General features: G+C 43.4%; 1 long non-coding RNA gene across 1 annotated transcript; it reads right to left on the reverse strand.

Moving 5' to 3' along the window:
• Nucleotides 1–1,906: 1,906 nt before the first annotated feature.
• Nucleotides 1,907–9,903, reverse strand: LOC142784662 (uncharacterized). The gene is made up of 3 exons (XR_012888718.1): nucleotides 9,856–9,903; nucleotides 3,826–3,885; nucleotides 1,907–2,041 (listed from the first exon to the last, which is right to left on the reverse strand). It is a non-coding gene; the product is annotated as an uncharacterized LOC142784662 (long non-coding RNA).
• Nucleotides 9,904–20,746: the final 10,843 nt, after the last annotated feature.

A 20,746-nucleotide genomic window follows, 5' to 3' on the forward strand; every position in this document is an offset into this window, starting at 1 on the left:
CTTCAGAACATTAGTGGTCAGAAAATTGCATGTTAGACTGGCTTCAATCCAGAGGAATGTCAAAACAGTCCTGAGTTTTCTATCTCATCGAGTAAACAACCCTCCTGTCGTTGGCGGAATGATTGACCAACACGCGAATACAGAAGATATAAAGCTTTTCATAAGGCGCTTCTCTATAGTCAACGCCAAACAACTTGGAAAGACTGCCTGTTTTTTGCCTTAAGTGCACTGTCACCATGCGAAAGAAGAATATCGTAGTCAACATTTCGATTACCTTTCCAGATCAGGGAATCAAGTTCCTTACTTTGCATATCTGCTGTCAAGAAAAGTACAGCCAACACATTACCTTGAAATACTTTATGTTGACGCTGCAAGAAATGAACACCTCGCTGATTGAGATGGCCAGAGATTTAGAGCGTCGCTTCAGTACAAGTCTCTCGGCTATTTGCTACATGCAGGTATCTTCGCATGAACTTACGGAAGTTTATTTAACTGAGTTCACTCAAACTGGCCTTTGTTTAGCAACGTCAGCCCCTGGGCCAGATGGAATCACAAATTCTATGTTGAAAGTTTCATCTAAAGAAGCGCCTAATATTCATTTATATATTGTTAAGTACTCGTTGAAGAACTCATGGATACCACTACGCAATAAAAACAAGCTGAAAATATTCTGTTGCTGAAGAAACAAGTTGCAGGGCACATATTAGACAACATATGGCAGATTGCCCTGCCGTCAAATCTGACGAAATTCAGCGATACAGTTATTTATGCTCGAACCAGTGAACCTATTTTTAGTAGAGGTCAATTCTAGGCCCCGGTGAAATTGCGTTCATGGCCGAAAGGTCTATATGGAATGCTAATGGTGATTTAGGAAGTAACATACAGCTAGCACGACAGAACAACATATAAGCGACTCTAGTCAATTTGGATATCGCTAAATCATACGATAGTGTAATGCATGGTATTCTGATTGATCGATTGAACTTTCTAAATTTTCTTGCATACATAGTAATGCGTATTACCAATTTCTCACCAACGGTAAGTTTCAATATTTTAAAGGCGTTTTTTTATTTATTATTCACGCACAAATTACAGGATTACCGCGAGGCTTAGTGCTGTTCCCGATGCCGTTTAATGTGCTAATGAGCACCATTACACGCAGCCAGGACATACGAACTTGTGTTTATGCAGACGATATCAGCTTCTCTGCAATGGCAGACGCCATTCAGACGTTATACGACCACCTGCAGTCTTATCTTAAAACCATGGAAAAGTGGTTTGATGACAATCACTTCTCACTGAATATGAGTAAATGTGCGTTTCTTGTCTTCCCCTTGAAGTATTCAGTGCACATCTCAGTATGTTACCATTCTGAGAACATGCCACATGTAGAATCTTCAGGCAATTTAGAATGCGATTCTTAAATGACGCAACACATCGAATATATACCTGGGAAAGGTGTATGAGCCACTGGCATGTTGCGTAGGTTGAGCAACTACCGAATAGGCATGAGAGGAGATACAATGGTAATGATATATCGAATGTGCATTCGTCGTATTATGAAATTAAGTCACATGCTCTTTCTGTACTTCTCCAGCACACAAATTCCGGCATTTCATTCTTTTCGAAAGTAAATTGTTACGCCTACGCCATGGCCTTCCGAAACGGTTTATAACTGCGTTTCATACCTATAGAATCGAGAGTTTCTTCTCTTTTGTGCAGGTTTTGTATCTTGACTATTCCGACATTTTTTAGCTATTACGCTTACGTGCAACTTCTATATTTAGTAATAATAAAACCGAACGTTGCCTAGTAAAAGACATCAGAAGCGGCGACGACGTTTCGGTTTTTTTTATTTATTAGTTCCATGCTGTCATCCTTTTTTTTGTTTCAATAGGCCTAAGCAAAGGGACTACGTACGCAGCCGCGAGTATGATTTCTCACTCCTTCTCCTTTTCTTCGGTCCTTCCCGCTTTGAGAATAGCGTCAAGAATAAAAGGAGGAATCGCTTCGGCTTCATTGGGAGCAATGGTCAGGGCCACTGAAATGGTAAAAAGGATAGATGCGTTAATATATACCACCTAATGGATGCATATCTATGCATTGAAACCAGTGCTGTCATTTTTTAATTTTTTATTACATCAAAGTGTATCACCTTGGGGTGTAGTTGAGAAATACACAACAATTGTTCGGACTAAGCGGATTATGAATTGACATCTGTCGCGCTAGACGAGTGCAATTAAGCACGGAATGTCAGGCGTGCATGGTAGTCTTTTGTTTCGCTGTTTGGTTAGTGACGCATGGTTTCTACGGATAAGGGAAAAATAAGTAGCATGTCCGAAAGACAAGACCTAATAGAATCTTGATAGTGCATTTACTGAAACAACAGTCTTTTATCACTATATAATCGACAGCGTCTTCATGCTATGTTAAAATAAAAGACATTCCATGCTTTCCTGGTTCAACCCCCGCCAGAGCCATTAATTAAGTGCCGGCTACTTGGGCGGCCAATCTTCCAAGATAACCACTTCATGCAATGTTCAGCCTTAAAGCTCCAGGTTTCAGGCTTTTAGGTTGGACCGAAGAGCGTATTCACTCATACAGACGCATTGAAGCACTCATCGCTAAATGAGCCTTTTTATCGCATTCGTTTTGTTGCAAGGCCAATTATAGTTGTTGAAGTGCAATAGTTCCCACCTATAGGAAAACGATAAATCGGCATACCCGAAAAACTTTTACATAAGAACACCTCACCATGTTTAGGAAAGCTAGGAAACGGGCGGCCACATCTCACGGCTAGCTTTATTGCTGTACAGAATGTTATGTGAAGAAACTGCCTCAAATATTGGCGATTTTAAGGTAGTGGTAAACTGTTAAGATATTGAAACCTATTATAAATCAATGTCAAAATGATATGACGCAGAAAGCTACAGCATCTCGCTCTTCCGTCGGAAGACTTTCATGAACAAAAATCCTCATGTTCTTATCGATTTAAAGAACAAACATTGCAGTAAATCACGAAAACAGCAACATTATACCTATAGGACAGATAGCTCTAATACATTGAATATCAATTTAGGCACTTTTGGACAGCTGACTGTATAGTGGTGTATTTTAAGCGCGGCGTGGTGGCTGCATGCTAGCGAGAGCTGCAACGACATATTCTACCCAGCGCATCCGCGTGCAGGTGTTCCTGTCCTGACCTCCCTTTATCTACATCTCGTAGTCACCTCCCTCTTCTCCTTTCTCAGGGGCTAAAGGCTGCCCCGCCATTCAGGCGCTTCTGGCCAGTGTCATTTGTATTGGTTCAGGAAACTCTGCTGGTATCGCTTCAGGGCGAGAGACACGTGCGAGGGCTGGTATTATTAGAAAGCCCCTTTCAGGTGAACCAAGGGATGCCAGACCGATTGTCTCTAGCAAAGTTGGCTCTAGCTCACAGCACGGCCACAAGCTGCGACACTTTCTGAAGAGCACATTGAAACACTTTTTTTTCAATATTTCCAGGTTTAAATGATCGCTGTTTGTATCGACCTGCACACCCGGTCTTTCAATCTAGCTGTCAATATTGGTGACTAAAATTTTGTTTTTAGTGTACCTATAGGCAACAAAGAAACGAGCTAACGCAACGTGGCGTAGTACGCTGAGATTGCCCCGATTGGCGTCCATCATACGACGTGGTAGTTTTCGGCCTAAGGCAGACCTAATCTCAAATGTGTTTGTCGCTTGATGATCGAAACCTAATAGAAGTATAGAACGCTTTTATAACATTTTCCAAGCCTACAGAAATTGCGTTCGTGGAACATTTATAGGATTGTTTTATCTTACCAACTGCCGTAGCATACGCCATGAGAAGGCACTTTCCAAGAAATCCGTCCATGTTTCCTTCTGCAAAGACGTAGAGTAGAAGGTATTGTAACAAAGTCTGCCCTCTATAGTACGTGACGCACTGGAAGACGAGGGATATAATCTAGCTGTTGAGCACTCTAATTTTTTCTTCATCTGCATTAACACCGAGTATGAACAAATCATTAGGCTTGAACGTGAAGCTTTTAGAAAGCTGACAAATTTCTTCTCAATTTGGCATGTACTAGTAAAACGTAAGAAATAAAAAAAGTACGCAGCTTGCACTACCAATAAATGGCTGGAATCATAGGCACAACTGTTTTTTTTTTGAAAGTGGTATTTTTTCCTCGCAACACTAAGGGGGGCTAGCCATGGCTAGACTTAGCTAGACCTGTCACGTGGCCACGTGTTACGTGATCTTGCAATCTTAGTCACATGGCCAGCTCTTGAGTAATTTCTGGCGAGAACATGTCACGTGAGTGAGTCACAGAGTGAGTGAGTGAATGAACTTTTAGTTCCAGCAAAACGTGATAAAACGAACACCTGGCTAATCCCACGACGTGGTCGATAGTTCTAGCCTGCTGGTGCGAACATGGGAACGCTCTACGGCCAGAATTTGGTCTTCATGGGCGGGACATCGCAGGAGCGCGCCAGATTTTTTATTGCAGTACCTAGGGACCAACTAGCCGCCCTTGCAGAACATATGAGACAAAGTGGCCGCCTTCCCTCAAGCTGCGGAAGACCTATATGGGTAAATGTTCGGATATATGCTATTAATGGTCCCTGGATCTCTGCATGAATAAGTTTGCAGGAGCCTTGGCGTGACCGCTTGCAACCTACTTAGCTCGAATTGAGGCGGCGGAAGTCTGTTCTCTTTAGGTAAAATAATTGATTGCACAATGCTGCCTGTTCTTATTCGCATGGCTAAATATTGCCCGTCTTTTAGTTTAGTTCACGTGACATTACAACACTATTACTCAAATAACAGGCCTGTTCGGGGTAGTTTCCGGACTCCTAGATGATCAAACCTGCGCACGTGCCGTGCAAGCGAAGTAGAACATTAAAAGGACGAAGCGTGTGAGAGCATGTTCATGATAATGATGATATTTTTGTTAACCCTACTCTGTGCAACAAAATTCTATAAGTTCCCAAGCCTTGATAAGATTTTTTCCAAAATATACAGGATGCGTAAGGCAGATGTCTCCTTACTATAAGTTTGGATTGGTCACACTTGGATCGGTTACAAAACAGAGCACCAATATTTATAAATATTGTCACGGGGTCGTGACGTGGCTGAAGACAGGAGACTTCGTGTTGGAATTTAACTGTTTATTTTGGCGAACCTGTGCCCGGTAAACTGAAAGTCCAATTACAGCAGCAGTCTCGCACAGATAGCAGTCTCGGACTGATAGCGGCGAACGGAGCGTCGCCCTTCGATCAACAACTGACAAGCGGCGAAGCGCGTCGGCATTTATACTCTTGCCGTCGAATGTTCTAGCGTTATCGCTGGCGGTGGCGTAGCTTCCAGAACAATCTGTACCGTTCGCACAGTGGGTGTGATCTTATCGAAATGATCTACTACAGTCCGGAACCTTCTAGAAAACTGCAGGCGCGGTTTGCGCTGAGAATCGTGTGGTGTTTTGGGACGATAACAAAAACTTGGGAAATGGAACGTGGCATTGCCCCCCTTTGAAAAAAAGGCATCGTCCCGATGCTTTAACTAAAGATGAAAGTACAATAATAATGCAAGAAAGTACAATGAATAAATTCCGATACAACAATAATACAAAAAAACACTAGTTCAGTTTGTTAACGTGCATGAAATGGCTTGAGGCGCGCGACATGGACGACTTCAGGTTGCGATCGGCGTCGTTGAGAGTTCGTGATGCCGTCGGGGACAACCTCGTAATCAAGTGGGCCGAGCCGTCGAACCACCCTGTACGGTCCGAAATACCGTCGCAGAAGCTTTTCACTTAGTCCACGTCGGCGTATCGGCGTCCACACCCAAACACGTTCACCGGGCTGGTATTCCACGAAGCGTCGTCGAAGGTTGTAACGGTGGCTGTCGGTCGTCTGTTGATTCTTGATACAATATCAATATCATCACCTACTCATCACAACTAGTAGGTGATGATATTACGTAATATCATCACCACTAGTAGGTGATGATATTACGTGGCAATATCATCACCTACTCATCGCGGGGGCACAACCGTTGGACACGGAATCCAGCGAGCGAGTCCCATGAAACTAAGGTCGATGAACAATCTGTTTCTAATAAGTGGTATTCGCCAGGAGGCAAAGCGCTAACCTGCATTCGAAGCAGTCCAGGAAGCGTTCCTCACGGCGGACGACCACGCCGAGCTTAAAATATGCGGGACATGGCGCGGATTGTTGGTGCTACACAACGTGCCACCGTTTAGCATATTGAACGGCCTTTCCCACCAGTTAAAACTGCATCATTTGCCAAGGCTAAATCTTGTAGATGAAAGACACCTCTCAGCCCGAATACTTTTCATATATATTTGTAGAGAGAGTAGTTTTGAGTATTAGAATTAAAAAAAAGTGAACACCACAACTGTCTGCAGCTAAGTGCGACACCTCAGCAGTGGTTCACAAGGGAAGGGGGATGAGGCATAATAGACTAGAGTGGAGAAAGCAAAGGTGAAAACAAGAGCATGAAAAAGGCCAAGAAAAAAACAAAAAGAAGGAAGAGATAAGTGGCACTCTCAGATCTTCCGCCGAAATCGCGCGGCGCGAATACTTCAAAGTCGCTCACGCAGTCCACTGCCTTCAACAAAGTCCAGCAGTGGAGAGAGTACGTTTGATTTGCCAGTGGTGGCTATTTGGGAACAAAAGATGCTTAGATGTTGTCCAAAGCAGGCCGAGAGCTCTATAACTGCGAACATAAGTTGTCCGTTCGCGTCACACGCCGGGCAATAAAGCAACAGATGGTACAGAGTCTGCAGATTGCTGAAGTCTTTGCAGTATGTAATGTTACGCCCGGAGTTTCGTTGTTTTCGCTCGCCGGTGTACTTATTTGCGGTACGGATACGAAGAAGGAAATCGTGGTCCCTTCTTTGTAATCCCTTGAGAGGGAGCCGCCTCCTCAAGCTGCGAGAACAATAAGGTGTGACAGAAGAGTGCGTCAACGTGTCGGTGGATGTTCAAAATATGCGCAGTGACTTTATGCGTTGTCTGTCAAAGTACGTGGATGTCTACGTAAACATCAAGCAGTGTCATATTTCTTGTTGAATTTTATGGACAGGAATTTCAATCAAGCCCCTCAAGATACCCCTGCACAAGCGAAAGGCAGCCTTTGAAAAAGCATCAAGCTCACACAAAATATTTGAATAAAATATCTTTATTAGGCATTTTTAAACATAAATTGTCGTTTACGCCTTTTTTCCAACGAGCTCTGCTTATCGTTTCAATTGATTAAAAAAACTAGTTCTTTTATATTTTCTGAGTGCTTCTCACGTAATATATCAATTACACTGAAGCCTCAAGAGCTGCCTTTGACTTCGTACAGAAAAAAAGGTAACATATAAAATTTTTCTACATCACTATAGTGAATACACGATTTTACCATCATTCCCGTATATATAGGAATATTTAGAATGGAGGCAGTTATAAAAAAAGAATACTTGCCTACGCTGAGACTCTGCATTGTTTTAACTTGGCAACGTTGTTTTATACAACTCATTTAACGCACATTGAGGAGGTGAAATAGAAAGAGTGTTTCAAAAATTAATTTTTTAGATTTATGAATGCATTTGTAAAGTTTTTGTCTCTGAGTTCAAAACGATTCATGAGCAAACGTTGCTTGCAGCACTGTTTCTTAGAGCTGGTAAACTCCATCAGGTTTATGTGGCGTTGACAAGAAACAAAAATACATATCTGATAATGGACAGTAGCTTACTAGCCACTGTTATTAGTTAGTTTACTTCAAATATTACAAATGCATAATTTATCACAGCTCAACTGCAAAGGGTCCTTCGTTTGCACGAACTTAGGGTAAGATGGAATATATCAATTTACGAATTTATTCTATAAAGGTTCGAATATGTGCTGTACTTTTTTTGCAGCCTGACCTATACAGTCTGTGCTGCTGAAAAAATCAGCGAATCACATAAGCTTTCTCACCGGCAAATACGAAAACTTCTGCCAGATATTTCTTTTTGATTCAAACGCCTTTCTAATCACTCGTAAGAATGTGTATGTTCAAGTATGCGTCGAGATATTCCACTTGGACGAGCATCAAAAATATTTGTTGTGAACACAATCTCGGCCTTCTAATCGAGGTCACTGCCTGCCATGCACCAACATTACAAAGAACACAGCAAAAACGGAAAACATACTCCGACTGATTCAGCGACTATTGGGTCGCAAACAAGGCTTTGGAGACACCAACCTTCTGTGCATATACCACGCGTTCCTCATGAGCCACATCAATTACGTCCACTCTGCCCACAACTGGACAAAGGAGAAAAAAACAAAACTAAACACGCTCATGCGCAAAAGCGCTGAACAAGTCCTTATTTTACCTCAAAACATGAGTACTTTCCGTCTCGACCAACTAGGCACACACAACACCATGGACAAAGCGATCGAGACCCGGACCACGGCCCAAGTGATCCGCCTCTTCTACTCCAAGGCAGGCCGCCAACTTCTAAGCGAGGTTGGCATGTCCCCACATTCCTACCTTGAACACGAAGTAACTTTCCCCAGAGCTGTCCACGCTACCTACATGGCAAACCCGTTCCCGCCAAATTTTCACCCGCAACACAACAAAGGCAGACGCCTGGCCCGTGCTCGCGCGATACTCCACCGCACCACTGCGAATCGCAACTCTACCTTCTTCGTCGGTGCGGCGAAATACAATAACTCCTCCACATTCGCACTAGCGGTTGTGTATGGGGACGGGGACCTACGCTCAGCCCCCTCGGTTAGGCTAGCAACGAGCGCCATAGCCGACCAGGTTGCTATAGACTTAGTGATAGTCGACCCCTCACACACCCATGTCTTCACAGATTCTTGCGCCGCCATTCAGGCTACGAAAGCGGCAACATCGCTCGAGAAGCAGCCCACATTCTACAAACACGCAAACGCATGGACTTGCACTACCTCTCTTGGTCTCCTGGCCACATGGGCAAAGAGGTCAACCCACAGCAACCCAACTTCAACGAAATGGCTCATGATCGAGCGTGAGAACTGACCCGTCTCGACGATCAATCAGCCACTGAAGATCTAGCCCCAGACGTATAGTTTAGTGATCAATTACTCACCTATCACGAAATTATCTTCTACTACCGAAACGAAAGAAGCCAATACCCTTTACTACATGAAAAGCTCGAACGCGTGCAAGAGGTAGCTTTTCCCATGCTACAAACGAGATCATACCCATTACGAGGCCGACTCAGCCGTTACAACTCAGACATAAATTCACAATGCCAAGACTGGTCAGAAGTATACTGTTCACTCGAACATATGCTCTGGCAATGTCCTGCGTTACTTCGAAGCCTCTCACCAGGGAGTCCGACTGGGAGGAGACACTCAGGAGCCCCAGTCTCAGAAACCAACAAAAGGCGTCCAGAGGGCCCAAGAACTGGCGGAACACCACCACGTTCTCGTCCCGACTCGGGCGTCGCCTACGGTAGCGGCTGCTAGAATGTCCCCCGTGGACACCCTGGTGGCGTAAACTCCTGAGGACCATTTATTAAAATTTTTGACTGACTGACTGTCTGTGAATACAAAAATATCAATTTTCCAATCGTGTGAAAGGAATACGGGCATCCTCTATCAATCTACTTGATATATTCTTTTAGACCAGTTTATTAATACAGGAAACCTAAAAAATCTTGTCCGCAACTGTTGAAACTCTACTTGGTGATCTTACAAGTTCTCTTTTACTTTGCGGATCCAATGAAAAGTATGGTTAATCAAGTATATGAGTGGCATATACTCATTCAATAATAGAGTTAGATACCATGAGAAATGTGTTCGACTCACCACTGAACTCTTCTCTAAAAAGCTTTGCGATGACACCAGCACTGAGCTGTTACTGAAAATACAGATTTGCGGCATCCTTTATAAAGGGAGCTGGTAGATTTCCAAATAATTACGATTGGTTCATTTAAAGATGAAGAGTCAAAGAACTGAAATCGAATTTCAGACGTTAACGGTGGTTGCACGTGCATTTTTTCTTGACCATATTATAATGAAAAACTAATTATTATGCCGCCCAACCTGAGAATAAATCAATAATAACGAAGGAGGTTAAATATTGTTTCTTTTTTTTTCTTTCGACTATGCGATGAACAGGTAAACAACAGGACATTGCTTTTTTTAGCTGTCAAAATGGTATTCTGCTCTAGGATATCTTTCAGCTAATTCTGAAGAGAAAATTAACGCAGACACGCATGCAAGTCTTTTATGCCGAGCCGGCCATTTCTTCAAAAGCACATTTTATTCCAATGGCTATTCTCCTAAAGGAGATTATGGTGAATTAGTCGTTTGAACAGACTGGTCGAACGACTAATTCACCATAATTTGGTTTAGGACTTGACCTCCAAAGTTTTCTCTAATGAAAAAAAGCTTGAACATCTTTCGCGCATGAGGGCTCTGCTTTGCTATCGGGGGACTGTTTTCTCATACTAATGATTTAGTGATTATATTCGTCTAGTGAGCGTGCTTTTGTTACATACAATTCGTGCTATTTCCTTGAGCAATCTATTACACATTCCAATCAATACCACGAAAAAAATAAAAAAGGTAGTAAATGGGCTCTGTGGGGGATCACTTGCTTGCAACGCAGAAGTTCTGGGTGCAACATTTATATTTGTTTCTATATATTTAAATTTTCGTTCACGGACAATGCTAACTTTTTAATCACAATCGATAAGACTGAAGCATGATCCGACATCAGACATTCTGCGTAACGAGCTCTGTGCTCTCTCAAGTAAAAAATAATGTCGTGTGAATTGAGGCAAGTGTAGCTTCTTGTCCATACAAATGAATTCGTTTCCTTGGTTACACATAACAGTGCTTGGCCATCGTGTATCTCCCACATCTTGAAATTACCAAAGGTTTCAAACGCTGCAGCAGCTTTTCAAGAAACATTGCAGCGTTTAAATTGTAAAGTACAAAGGGCAGTGCACATTTCAATTCACAAAATAATAACACAATCGAAATAAACTAACCACAAGTCACATATTCCCAGAACACTGATTTATTGTTGAACCCTTGTCATTGGTTCATCTTTCAGTCTAGCACGTGGTCAACTAACCGACTGATTACATTCATACAGGAGCAATGCAACGCCACGCTAAAGACCTGAGCAGCATTTTTTCTGACCGAGTAATATAGTGCGTCGAGTTGCATTTTTGGATGCTTACGTAAAAAATACGTCGAACTTTTCAATTACTCGGCTACTTTATACATTCCAGAATAAGCCGAGCACCTATAGGCATGGTTAAGAAGGCGTGCGCAGCGAGGCTGGACGGTTTAGGGTAAAAAATGAAACTAAAAGGGAGAGATGAGAAAAAAGTAACCACACGTCAGAAATTTTCTCAAGCCACCACTTGAACTGCAGCGTAAAAAGTAAAACTGATGTACGCTCTTCCACGGCGAGTTACATGGACAATTTTAATTTTGTTATTTTTTTCATGAAGACCTCGCTCAAGTTAAATGGCATGTCTACCTACATTGAGCCATCTTGTAATATTCATCGCTATATTGTGTATGGCATGGCATATCGACCAAAAAATGCGATTGTTTGAATTCCTTGCTGAAGATTACACGCATTCAGAGGAGTAAAACCATTTGTTGGCGAGCAAGTAGGAATGCTCCAGGCTATTTACAAATGGCGCCGATGACCAGGCCTCCTAACCGATATGACGGCTTGTTTTCATCGTGGTTACGCTGTGTATGCATTTTAAATGCGAAGCGTTTCTCAATGAACTTCGGTGACATCGAGCGTATCTATCTATCTATCTGTCTGTCTGTCTGTCTGTCTGTCTGTCTGTCTGTCTGTCTGTCTGTCCTTCTGTCTGTCTGTCTGTCTGCCTGCCTGTCTGTCTGTCTGCCTGTCTGCCTGCCTGCCTGCCTGTCTGTCTGCCTGCCTGCCTGTCTGTCTGTCTATCTATCTATCTATCTATCTATCTATCTATCTATCTATCTATCTATCTATCTATCTATCTATCTATCTATCTATCTATCTATCTATCTATCTATCTATCTATCTATCTATCTATCTATCTATCTATCTATCTATCTATCTATGACTTCTACTTCTCCTGGCCGTTTCGTAAGTGGTATCAATACCAAATTCGGTATGGCATAACATGACTGTATGACGAGTATAAATGACTGGTCATACCATTATATAAGTCCTAAATATCATGATTTACATTTCATGGCCTTGTTGCTTTTGCGGTGGTTTCCTTCACATGGTATGTTGAAAAACTGGTATGGTATGACATGACTGCATGGTGAACACAAGTGACAAACCCCAACGTGGAAACCCTGACATGCACGTCGTGTAAGTCATGAGTCATGACTACACACCACACTCAAGGTGCGCTCGCGGCTGTTTCGCTAGCTTTACATGTACCAAATTTGGTATTACAGATGGTGAATGGATGACGAAGGTATATGACAGGTGCAAACATGATAATCATGAAATGCGTGTCAAGTAACAACATGACCAAATAATACGCTCATGATGCACTCGCGTGCGTTTTGCTAGCTTCACATGTACCAAATTCGGTATTACGTCACGTGAAAGAATGACGAAAGTATGTGACAGGTGCAAACAGTTGATCAAGAGATGCGTGTCATGTAACAACATGACTACACGAAACACTGTAGGTACCAATATACCTCGACGTGACCTGGTGCGCGTGCGCGCCGGCGTTTGTTTTGCGCGTCACGACGGCGATGCCACGTCAGGCACCGATGTGCGTGCCATATACTCACAGGTGCGCGGCGCGCTGCGTTGCTTGGACGCAGAGCCAGACGCAGTGTCGTCTGGGTAACGTCATTGGCGCGAAATAGCAATGGTAAAGTAATGACCAACCTTTACAGGAAGCTCACTGACCGACAAAGATATCTTCACCTTAAAAGCAGCCATGTCAAACATTGCAAAACAAGTATCCCCAGTAGCCAACCTATCCGTTTCAAAAGAATTTGCTCGGATAACAGAGAATTCACCCGAAACCGTGACCAGCTCATAAAGCATTAACCGAACAACAGTGTCCTTCACAAATAATCGACAATGCTCTCCAGCGGACCAATTGTCTTGACCGTGAAAAGCCCAACAATAAGGACAAGCGATTTGCGCCGCCTTCCTGAACCAACCTCGTTCTAAAGGATTCTGCATCTATTCCTAACGTGTCGCATATGCTCAGAAAGCATAACAACCTATTGGCCAGAGCGATCGGCTTAAGCATATTTTTACTGAATCACCACGAGTTGTATATCGGAGATAAAGGAACTTGCGCGACACTTTAACTTATACCAAGACTATATTCATTGCTCCTGTTGGTTGTCAATCTTGTAACAAACCATGACGTAAAGTTTGCGCGCAAATGACCAATTCAATTCTTCCTAAAAGCACGGCACATACCTTTTCTCTTAAGATTAACGGGGACTCGAACTGCGACAGCAGCAAAATTTTTACCTACTTGAGTGCTCACTATGCCACAAGCAATACATCGGTCAAACCGAAGCATCATTTCATATCCATTTCAACAAGCACAAATCACTCATGACAACCACAAATGACAACCACAACACCACAACCACAACAACCACAAATCACTACCTGCAACGATCATCATGCGTTGGCGGCCATTTCGCTAGCTTCACTTATACCAAGTTTGGTATAACGAGAGGGGAATGGAAGACGAATGTATGATACTGTTGCAAACTTGTTAAAAATGAGATGCGTCTCATGTGACAAAATAACTACATGCTACGCTCATGATGCGCTCGCGGCCGTTTCGCTAGCTTCACATGTACAGTAAAACTCAACCTTCTATATATTCCCTGTGTTCCCTTGGGCAGAGCTCCCTCAGCTGCGTAGCAGCTGTTGCTATCGAAGGGAGTGGAAGGTTGGTTTCATGGTGTCTGTCTTGTCTTGTCGTGGCTGCTGCTGCTTGTGAAGGATGGAGGCCAGTGTCTTTCAATACGTTGCGACAACACGGCGTTATGTACAGGAACCTAGGTACAAATTCACAAGACTCCTCACCGTTGTAACCGTCGCATGTTGCCTCGTCAGAGCCGATAGTGCAGAGCACCGTTTTCTGCAACCAGAACGACCATGAGGTAACGGGAGCCCGGTTTTAATCCCTTGGTTGCCCCTCCCTATTCTCCTCACGGCCAACCAAAAGAATTCACTCCGTTTATTCGACAGACTAAAGACATTTGTTGCCGTCCTCTCCTCTCGCTCTCTTAAGCATTCGGCCTCTTGGTCTCAGAGAGAGACACGAAAAGACCGGACTACAAAAGACGTTCTTCGAACTGTGCAAACGCACACGATGGCGGCACCGTTCCGCTGCGGGCCGATGCCATTACTGCGAGATGATTACGCTTTCGAGCGTGACAGCCGTCCCGGGGACTCTAATACAGATTGGTGGGTGTCGATACACCGGATATCCTCACGTCGCCTGCCGGCCTTCCGCTGGCCGGGGACGTGAGGATATCAGGAGTTTGATTTGGCAGTCGTACATGAGTTAGGGAAGCGACATATGGACGGTGACTGCTTGTCCCGTTCACCCATTGAATCGCCAACCCTACCCATGGAGGAGGAGACATCATTTCTCGGTGTCCTCGAAACGACCGCAATTGCGCAGCAACAACGTGACGACGCTGAGTTGCTTGGCTCAATTACCTAGTTAGATGGCAGATTTTGGAAGGCGCCAAGAGTTTTCGCAAGAGTGTTGTCAATTTTATGTTTCCGGGGTGGAGTACTTTACAAAAGAAATTTTTCGTCGACGGGTTCTGCTTAACTGCTCGTCATCCCAGCAGCCCTTCGCACCGAAGTACTGAAGGCATGCCACGGCGAGGTTACCTCTGGCCACTTGGGTTACACGAGAACGTTGGCCAGGGTACAGCAAAGGTATTATTGGCCAAGACTTACCACAGCCGTGAAGCACCACGTTCGTACCTGTATGGACTGCCAGTGACGCAAGTCACCATCGACTAAACCAGCTGGCCTCCTGCCAACCGTACAGGTCCCAACGATTCCATTACGCCACATCAGCATGGACATTTTGAGTGCACTACCTACTTCTACTGCAAGGAACCGGTGGGTTATCGTCGCGACGGATTATCTGACCCGTTATGCCGAGACAAAAATTTTCCAGAGAGCTACGGCAGCAGAGGTGGCAAGATTTTTCATCGAGGATATTGTAGTGAGGCATTGTGCACCAACCGTCGTAATCACAGACAGAAACACCGAGTTTACGGCAGCTCTTTTGGACCATGTCTTGATGCTAAGTGGGACAACGCTTCGTAAGACCACCGCCTACCACCCGCAAACGAACGGGCTGACAGAGTGTCTAAACGAAACCAACGGAGACATGCCTTCGACGCACGTACACGTTTACCACAAAAATTTGGATGAAATCTTGCCTTACATTGCGTTTGCATTCAACACGGCCAAGTAAGAAACGACCCGCATGACACCGTTCAGCCTCGTTCATGGACGGGAAGAGTTAGACGCAATGTTACCGCACGAAGGCGACGACATCGTCTCGAACGCCGACAAGATTACGGAACGCGCGGAAGAAGCTAGGCAACGTGCACGTTTACGGATTAGCCAGCAGCAAGAGTACAAAGCAGGCCGCTACAACGCTCACCGCAGAACAGTCTTCTACCAAACTGGCGATAAAGTATGGGTTTGCACACCCGTACGGAAACAAGGGCTTTCTGAAAAGCTCTTAAGAAGATAATTTGGACCGTACCTAGTGCTGCGACGACTGAGTGCTGTCACTTACGAAGTTATTCGCGGCAATTCATATAGTACAAGGCGTCGCCAGCACCATCCTCGACTTTTTCACGTACTCCGCATGAAGCCTAACGTCAGCGAGTGATTGCGTGAGGGTGATTCCACGAGAGATCGACACGGGTCCAAAATTTGATATTTTTAATTTCATTGAGTATTTCATATTTCGTGCACCTCTCACCAGGTAGCCCAAAAGTCAACTTCGTTTTATCATTAACGGCATGACTTACGAGAAAAAAAAAATCAAACTTCACCAACACGGAGGCACCAATTTCGTCACCTGTCATTTTCGACAATTGCAGATGCTATAAAAAGACAAATCTTTTTGTTTCAAGGAAGCTATTTTTCACCTGAAATGCATGTCTAATTAAGAATGAATTCATACGGTTTCAAGTTTGTAAATCTTAAGAAAATAGCTTTTAAAAATTTCTAATTTTGCGACGATTTAAAATTACTTACGCATTCCCCATTTTTCTTCTCTGAATTTAATGCAAGCAGCGTTTCCAACGTTGACACGTTTCAAGGATATAGTGTGTTCATTAGTTACATAAATTATTGCTGCGGTAGGGCAAACGTAAATTTTTATATATTGCCTCAGATTTCTCATATTGGCAAAAGTGTACTCCATTGAAATTTAATAATAAAAAACCACAACTTCGATTTTTTTATGAATTTCGTAAATAGACAACCGAAGGTCATCATACAGTATTGTAGAAAAAGATGTTGCATTATTTTGTTTTTAACGACAATATTCGTGGTACAAATCAGAGCTTTTCGAGAATGCACTGATAAGTTGAGAAATCTGGAAATCGGAACAGAAAAGCGGCAATAAGCTTCAAACGCGAGTAAACGTGACTGCATTTGGTGAAGAAAGGCTGTTTTAGCAGATAGGACTAACTATTTTGAACACGATATTCTACAGTATCTTAATTTCATTCTTATACATAGAGCACTGAGACTTATATTATGTGGTGCCTCTCCATTACTGACACACAGATGGAGCTGCTGTGACGGCCATGTGTTTGCAACACGTTGGGTAAGAGAATTGAATGTTGAATGAGTTCATAATTTGGGGCACGAAGACTGCCACATTAGACTGAAGAACACGATTTAGCGCAAGTTGTCATTCGTCGTCTGTTCTACAGATGAATTGCTGTGCGCCGCATCTCGGAGGCAATGTTTTAGATCTTATGGTTCAAAGTAGGGACAAAGATTACGCCTCCCGTGGTTTTATCGACAAAAACATTGTGAAATTCATTTTAACGTACTATACTTCAGTTTTGCCTTCGCACTGTGGATACTTGCGCACGCTGTTTTGCGTCAACTCTCATTAAAGGTGAAAGACATAGGAACGGACGACAGATGGATCACTTTCGTGCTGCTGGTTTCTCGCTTAGTTGCATTGCCAGTAATTTGAGCCTCAAAGATTGTGGCGATGGCGGACCACTTCAGCCAGGATAGAGTTTTTTTGTGCAGATTACCTCATGTTGCATAAAAAGAAAATACCTTATCAAAGAAACTTCCGCAAGGTCGAAGACATCGGCCTGTTTGCCCTACAGACGCTTTTGCCGAAAGCTGCCCGCCATGCACATAACAACGACCACGTCCGCCAGAACTGCTTCAGATGCCTCAGAGATAAGCTGTCTTCGTCTAATGGCTTCTCAGCCGAAACAGCTGATGAGTTTTTGCCGGAAGAAGAAAAAGGCGGAAGTCAAGAGCTGTACGTAAACGCGCCTGAAGCATTGTCACATAGCAACTGGAGAAGCTGCATGCGCAAAATAGCAAAGTTCATGCAGCACCAAAACAACTTAGCAGCAATTCAACAGTTACCGTAAAATGCCACTATAATGTGTGTAACTGGCACTTTCAACCATCAGATCTAAAATGCAGTGTATGTGCCCAGAGGTTCAAGAACTTCAAACAAGCCTATGAAGCGTGTTCTTCGCATCAAGAGTGCATGCGTTTGTTGACCCTGTTGCCGAGCGATATAGAGCGCCGAAAACTTCAAGCGCTTATACCAAACTTGTCAGCTTACAAGATATACAGATCCCGACGTTGGCGCAAAAACACGGGATGTGGTTAGTACCAAATGCGGTAAAAATGACACGGCTGAACCAAATGGACGTCCAGGCCGCTATGGCTTACTACTCCAAAGATGAGTAAAGTTGCTCTCGACAGAGTTCCAACAAAAAAGATGTAGTATCTGTTATCATTGACGGAAAAAAGGAGCTTGTTTTGAAAAGGTTTATGACCCTTTTGGTGCGAGAGACTTACCGTCTCTTTAGAGAAGCTAATCCGAACACATCTATTGGGCTCTCAAAGTTCTATTCACTGAGGCTGTAGTGGGTTCTTCTTGCACCACACCAAGAAGTGTTCCTTCGTATGTATTGTGCTAATGCCACGGAGTGTGTTTCTGCCCTACAAGACGTCAGCGATGGTGCCTACACGGCAGACTTTTTGAAATTGCTATGTCTTTGCAGCTTCCGTACAAGTGATTGTTTTTAGGACATTGTGACTATTGTGCTAAAGAGGACGCTCTGACAGCCACATGTTTATGAATCCCTGAAGATATTGAGGTAGCCTATGCAGTATGGGAAAATGGCGATCTAGTAAAATAACAGCCCAGGCAAGTGCTTTTCTGCGAGAGCTAAGTCTATGGTTCGTGAAGTGGATTACCTATGAATACATAAGATACGTTCAAGAATCAGCAATACGCCAGGCGAAAGAGAACCAAGAAAAAAAATCTTGCATTTTTCACTTTGATTCCACCGAAAATTGGACAGCCATTTTACCGAATGAGGTACAGTCGTATCACTGGCACAAAAGACAGGTGTCTATATTCACATGTGTCGTCACAAGGAAGCAATCAATTCAGTTTTGCCGTCATGAGTGACGACACATGCCATGATGCTGCACATGCCTGTTTGCTTTACAAATAATCCACAACTATATGAAGGAACAACTTAAGCCTTACACGCATGTTACTTATGTTTCATGATGGTGCATGCAATCACTTCAAAAACAAGTACCAGTTGTTCGAGTTATGTCAGAAAGATCACATATCCACAAAGTGGATTTTTTCGGCCACAGGACATGGCAATAACTCTTGTGACGGCGTTGGTGGCCTACTAAAGCATCAGGGTACGCTCTACAACCTCAGAGCGGCAAGCTCATCTGTGATTAGGTCAGCATCCCAAATGGTGGCGCAAGTGAGCGCGAAGCTCAAGAATGTCAAGCTGCTGTGTGCAAATGCAGACGAGCTAGAAACGATCCGTCAGTTTAAGAAGAGCCAGTGGAAATTGTTGCCACGTGTTCCAGACATACGTTCTTGGCATGTTTGGCTAAGCACATCTAAGGGCACTGATCGTGGTCGTGTTTTGTTAGCGTCACGTACTGCTGAATGTGATCTGCAAAATATGCAGCCATTTTGAGCACATCTCTTGTTTCACGCAGTCACCACCAAAATACCAGTGAGGGTAGTTCAACGCGTATGCTTTTTTCTAGCGAGACCCAACACTTGCGTTGGAACATTTTCATGTTTGAGTTTATCTGCAAATATAGACAGATGTTTTGCAACTGAGTTACAGTCTCGAAGATTTCCTCCATTAGAGCTGTGTTATCAGGAGAATAAATGTGCCTTCATGGGTACGTATTTGTCACAGTGTTAAAACAGCCTTTCTTCACCAAATGCGGTCACGTTTACTCGCGTTTGGAAGCTGATTGCCGCTTTTTCATTCCGATTTCTAGAATTCTCAACTTATCAGCGCATTCTCGAAAAGCTCTGTGTTGTACCACAAATATTGTCGCTAAAAACAAAATAATTCAACAAGTTTTTCTACATTACTGCATGATGGCCTTCGGTTGTCTATTTACGAGATTTGAAGAAAAATGGAAGATGGGGTTTTTTATTATTCAAATTTCACTGGAGTACACTTTTGCCAATATGAGAACTTTGAGGCAATATATAAAAAATTACATTTGCCGTACGGCAACAATAATTTATGTACCTAATAAACACCCAATCACCTTAAAACGTGTCAACTTTAAAAACGCTGATTGCATACTTTCGGAGACGAAAAATGGGGAATACGTACCTTATTTTAAACTGTCGCGAAATTACACATTTTTGAAAGCTATTTTCTTAAGGTCTACAAACTTGAAACCATATGAATTCATTCTTCATGAAACATGCATTTCAGGTGAAAAATATCTCTTTCGTTCCATTAGAGAATGGAATCACTTATCAAATGAACAAGTGTGCTGTATTAATGAAGATGTGTTTTTCTCGACATTGTAACCCCCCTGCTGCAGCGCCTTCGGGCTAAGCGGGGTAATCATTGAATGAAGAATAAAGAATAAAGAATCTTCCTAGAAACAAAAAGATTCGTTTTTTATAGCATCTGAAATTTTCGAAAATTACAGGTGACGAAGTTGGTGCCTCCGTGTTGGTGAAGTTTGATATTTTTTTCTCGTAAGTTATGCCGTTAATAATAAAACGAAGTTGACTTTTCGGCTACCTGCTGAGAGATGCACGAAATATAAAATAATGAATGAAATCGGAAATATCAGCTTGTGGACCCGTGTCGATCTCTCGTGCAATCAACCGTGAGACTTTTCTCGAGAAAAAAAATTGGCTGTATATCCACGGAGGGAATGGTGGAGAGTGGGGCGTCGCATTCGTCCGTCCATTCGTTCTTGCTTCCGTCCGTCCATGCGTCCGTCTGTAGGACCGTTCATTCGCCCGTCCGTGCGTGCGTCTGTTCGTGCATCCGCCCCTGCGTTCATCCATGCATCCGCTCCTGCGTCCGTTCATGCGTCCATCCATGCATCTGTCTGTGTGTCCGTTCGTCCGTCTATTCAACACTCCAAGTACCACCATCTCGCATATTATCA

Source organism: Rhipicephalus microplus, unplaced genomic scaffold (assembly GCF_043290135.1).
Source record: "Rhipicephalus microplus isolate Deutch F79 unplaced genomic scaffold, USDA_Rmic scaffold_15, whole genome shotgun sequence".
Classification (NCBI taxonomy): domain Eukaryota; kingdom Metazoa; phylum Arthropoda; class Arachnida; order Ixodida; family Ixodidae; genus Rhipicephalus; species Rhipicephalus microplus.